Consider the following 5,554-nt stretch of genomic DNA (forward strand, 5'->3'; position numbering starts at 1 on the left):
AAATGGTACAAACACTTGGTATTTAGAAGTCGAAAATGAAATGCTTTCCTAATTGCCTCATCAATGACAATCTGCTGTCATGTGCAAATAAAGAGTTTCATTTAAGAGGAAATTAAACAATTCTATAAAACATTATTGATATTTTGACTTAAAGGACACAGGACATAAAAAATATTTTGTCTGCATTCAATGTCCATAGCATTCCTAAGTCAGATTCTCACACTGAATCTGTTAAACAAGCATCAGATAACAAAGCACAGCTGGATGTAGTAATCTTTAAATACCAACCTATGCAGTTCTCCGAAAAATGCCGACAATTAATGATAAGAGTCAGGTGGGCGATTTTTACGTCAGAGGTGAGCTTCCTGCAAATTCTCGCTTTATCTTAAACAAAACAATGAAAGAAGCCTCGTCAGATAGATTTTCTCTTGCTCCTGAAGAAATAAGACCCTTTAATTTTGAGCCCTTATTAAATCAAACTCAAAGCAGCAATAGGAGTGAATCTGAAGATTCAGAGGGAGGTGATTTGGAGGAGGATAATGCAGTAGCTGTAATTGGAACCCGCAGAGAGAATTTAACATGGTATGAAAATTAAACAAATATTTTACTAGTTTAAGTTTATATTTCAGAAATGAAACTTTTGTTCACCCATTCATTATCAACATTATTACATGTGTAATATATATATATTTCATATATGAACAGTAAATATATAATTTGATTTACATTACAAGGTGTGTCTGTGAAAGGTGCCAAATAATGGAAACAAATGAAGGATGTTTATGCTGCCATGAAATTGCACCCATTTTGGAAAAAAGTAGAAGCAAAGGAGTTAAAGTGTAGCACAGAACATGATTGGTTTCAGGGAAATTGCCTCAAGGTTGACGTCCTGGAAGTCTCCATGTATGTGTTTGTAGACACTTATGGGCCCCTTGATGACAACGAGCCAACACATGAGTAAGATAATGTATACATATAACTTTTCTTATAAAAGTTTTTGATTTTTTCCTTGAAACATGTCAAGTAAATTATGATATAGGATTTTCCTTATGGTTAATTTTATATTAAAGATTATATATATACTTGGCCTACAGAAGATTTCACTCGTTGGATCTGGCATATCCTAGGGAAAAAAAGACGAAAAATTATCCCTGCTTGTGTGGTATCCAAAATCAGACAGACATTTCCATCTGAGTCGTATGCTGGTTTCAAATATCCACGTTTATGAAAATAATGTTATGATGTCCACCTATCAATCTTTTTTGAAACACAACACATTTCCATTTTGAAACACAACATATTTTAAACTTTCACATTCCCACCAAATTTATCTGTTGTATCTAGATGTTCTTCTGTTAATCAGTTCATTTTTGTCAAAGTCTTCATACTATTGAGTTAGTGGACGTGGTTCTTCAGCTTTATGACCAAACACAAAATCATCTTAGGCAAATTTTAAGGAAGGATGGTGCCTTCTTCTAACAAAAATCTTTTCCAGCAATTTTCCGACATATTCTGTGGAATCAAGAGAATACTAGTAGAAGAATGAAAATCTTATAAGGAAAGCAAATACATGAAAGACTTAGTGATTGTTTTAGTATTTCATTATAGATTCATTAGATATTTATATATGTGAAATTATGCTAAAGCATTTGTTAGTCACTTCTTTTTAACTTATTTACCAAACGTTGCAGGCACTCTGCGAGGTTTTACTACACATTCCTGTCCTTTTTTTGCCTTTGGGTAGAATACACTCCACTGTAGTTCACCCTCTCTTGTTATTTACTGACGTCTCGTTCCGTTTTCATTGTAATGAAATGCAGCAATACACAACCTGTTGAAAATGAATAATATAAAATTTCTAAAGACTTTTTTTATTTTAATCTATAGAACTATGAATGTATTAAAAAAGGCTAAAAACCTTGCAAGCATTGGCATGTAAAAGAAGTGTGTACTCTTTGGTGCAAAATGATACACCACAGAGTGAAAAACTTCAAGTCCATATGTCTGGTAAACAGATGAAAATTTTGGAAGATCTCTAAGGAGATAGGGACTCTCCACAACATCTTTTACCATCTTGTGGCATCTAGAGCCTAGAAGGGAAAAAAATGCGAAATTTTTGGAATGTGTTACAGTTATAAAATAAAAGAAAATAGATTTAATTGGATAATGACCTTGCTGCATCCAGTCTCTAGGTTCATTTAGCTGGCCATGTTCACACCGTGGAAAGACCTCAGAATCATGTTCATAGGCATTGAAAAGATGGTTGCTAATAGATTTCCATTTGTCAACCTTCATTTGCCCATTGTTTCCACTTGACGCTGCTACTAAGTTTGTGTGGTTGACTATACTTTTTATCCAAGGACGGATTTGACCAGCCCCACGGTTTTTTTTATTAATTAATTAAAAATTAATGTAGGAAAATCGATAATGTATCCAGGAAAAATATTTTTTTTTCTTTTTTTTTTAATTTCTTCCTTTTACTGGAGTATTTCATTCTGATGTTTGTAAACCTAAATATAAGAGAATACTGTTTTTTTTTTTTTTTTTTTTTTTTTTACAGGTATCTGGGATTAATCTGTATACAGAACATAAATAATTTTATAGTTTGGTGGAATCTGGTTATTTGCTGGATTTAATAATTAGTTTTGTTTTGTTGGGTCCCAAACCCATGACTATGTTTGTTTTGGAAGAAGTGGTAACCAGAAGATGTGCTAATGGTGAGCAGTCATACGGCATGTCGTGGATTGTGTCTAGTGACAGTTACTATCAGACACTTAAGCAGGTCATCAACCACGATAAGCACATAAAGATGCTGAGGAAGATGAATGCTTTTTTAGTCGTAAAGTACACTATGCTGGAGGATGGTACAGTAAAGCTTGGCCAGCAGACTGTGGTATGTCTTAATTAATATCATAAGTTAAAAGTATAGGAAAGGTTTAAATATGATGAAATGCGATTTTACTTATACTTCATAAAATGAGATATCTATTTGTAATTAAGCAATTATTTTTAAATACATTGGTTATAGCTGGTGAAACTGATTTTTTTCTTGTGCATTCTATACTGGTTTTTCATTAATTGTTTCATGGTATTATTAGTGTGTGCCCTTTGCATTTGTATACCTCATTGCTTGTTGATATGATAAATTGTAATGAATGATAGATGTTCCTCTTGATTAAATGTGTTGATTACTGCAATGATTAAGGTTTTTGGTACAATGCTTTTATGCATTGTAACATCATCGGAAACCAACGGGTGATCTTATCTTTACTTATCACCCGTGGGCAAACTTGATGAAAAATCTTCGTATGTACCAAGCATTCTGAGAGTATTGCATAAGCAATACATGTCCCCTACCGGGTTCCCCTTTTTCATTAGGATGTTATTTTATAATATGCAAAAGTCATGTCCAAGGTAAAAGGAAAGATTTTCAAGTTGTAAATGCCTTAAAACCAATAAAATAATCAACATTAAGACGAAAATGCAACTCATTTCTCCAACATCTTTTCCTCGCTTCATATTTTTGTCGACAATCGGAAGTGAGTTTGAATCCGATCTTAATTAAGCGATTATGAAAAATATTCAAAATGCCATAATTCTGTCAAAAATCAATCAAGCGAAGTGAAATTCAAACTTTATCTGTAACTCATTAAGAAACACCCACATACCAAAATTCAGCTCAATATCTGCAAGCGTTTAGAAAAAAAGTGTGGAAAACCAAGCGGGACAGACAGACGGACGGACGGACGCAGAGGAAACCTATAGTCCCCCCCCCCGGTTTCACCGGTAGGGGACTTATTAAATATGCATGGGTCATTTTATTGGCCACATTACAAAGTTGCGATGCGAAACAACGTACGAATCATAGTTCACGTTACTTATGCATGTTCAGCATTGCAAAAATATGAAAAATGTTGCATTTTGCAGTTAGAAAGTGGTACTCATATAATATTTGACGGATATTAATATCAATGACATGTAGAAATTGACAATCATTGTTTCAATTAAACTTGGCACGTTTTAACGAGTGTCAAAATATTCACCATAAATAGCAAAGTAATAAATATATTTTTAAAATTGAAGAGTTCCAACTTTCTGATTGGTTGACTAAAAACAACAAATTGGTCAGAGACCAGGAGAGCTTGTGCGATAGTAATGCGTCCGTCGTCCGTTCGTCTGTCTGTCAGTCTGTAAACAATTTTTCAAAATGCTACACCCCCTACAGTTTTGATCCCATTTCAATATAACTTGGCACACAAGTAGACTACACTAATATACATAATTCTGTGCATCGGATTTGGATTTGGTTGAACGATGTATGCCATGGTTACTAGAAATAGAAATTTCTGTGAAATTCTTTCAAAATGCTACTTCTGCTACAGTTTTGGTCTGATTTCATTTAAACTTGGCACACAAGTAGGCTATACATGTACTAAGGTACATAAATCTGTGCATCGGTTTTGTATTTCGATAAACGAAGTTGCCATGGATACTACAAATAGAAATTTCTGTGAAATTCTTTCAAAATGCTACTCCTCCTACGGTTTTTGTCTGATTTCAGTATATTTTGGCACACAAGTAGGCTATACTAAGATACATTATTCTGTGCATTTATTTTGATAAGTTGCAAGGACCATTTTTCTTTTAATTGCTATTTTAAAGTTTCAAGTCCCAGCTGCTACTTTTCTCTACCTTTGTTTTGTGTATAAACGAGTAGAGCTACGGTCTTGACAGAGACTTCTGGTTTAGATTAAGTGTTTAACCAATCTTTGCACAATTTTAGTATATCACTGTTTTAACATTTAAACTTCCGGTCAAAGGAACGTCATTAATGTATATGTTATGCAAGAGCTCGCTGATGTATAACACTGTGCTTTATTGCATTACTAATATGTAATATTACCTGTACCTTGCAGTTATTAAAGTTATTAACGCTCTTTTGCGGGAGAGTCGAGAAAGCTCTAAATTTTGGAAACACATGACATTATATAAAGTAATAAAAATCAAAGGATTCAATCAATTTTACGCCAAAAGTACCACATAATGCCAAGAACAGGAATAAAATTAATAGATTGTCAGCCAAGGAAAGTTTTATAGTTCGATACTGAAAAAAATAACCAAAATACTTTGTATTCAAAGGTTGATTGTTCTTTAAGGGCAGATGCCGAGTTTTCATTGGTTGCTTATGATAATCACGAACCCAATCGCTTTGATTGAACATTACATCCAGCTAGTTTGTTAAACTACAAAGTGAGTTTCCTCGACAACCAAGATAAAGGTTTTAGGTTGAAAGATGGAAAGCAACTGAATTTCGACAATGTTTGTTACACACTGTCCATATTGTTTAAATGAACATCGTTACAGAGACAATGTATGAACATATTTGATTGATTAATTAACCTGTCTTATATTTCATTCGACGACACTATAATTATGTCGCCCCGAACGAAGTCGGGGACGACATATTGATATTGTACGCATGTTTTTTTTTAATCCAGGCTGTTTCTCGGATATGGCTGGGACAATCTTCCTGAAACTTTCCTCAAAGGACGAT

At 33.7% G+C, this 5,554-nt stretch overlaps 2 pseudogenes; one reads left to right on the forward strand and one right to left on the reverse strand.

Annotated features, from left to right (window-relative positions):
* The first annotated feature begins 307 nt into the window (after positions 1 to 307).
* On the forward strand, positions 308 to 1,373 carry LOC134255963 (uncharacterized; annotated as a pseudogene).
* A 298-nt stretch (positions 1,374 to 1,671) lies between these two features.
* On the reverse strand, positions 1,672 to 2,736 carry LOC134255964 (uncharacterized; annotated as a pseudogene).
* Positions 2,737 to 5,554: the final 2,818 nt, after the last annotated feature.

Source organism: Saccostrea cucullata, unplaced genomic scaffold (assembly GCF_032062105.1).
Source record: "Saccostrea cucullata isolate Sc308-1 unplaced genomic scaffold, CSIRO_AGI_Scuc_v1 ctg1961, whole genome shotgun sequence".
NCBI lineage: Eukaryota > Metazoa > Mollusca > Bivalvia > Ostreida > Ostreidae > Saccostrea > Saccostrea cuccullata.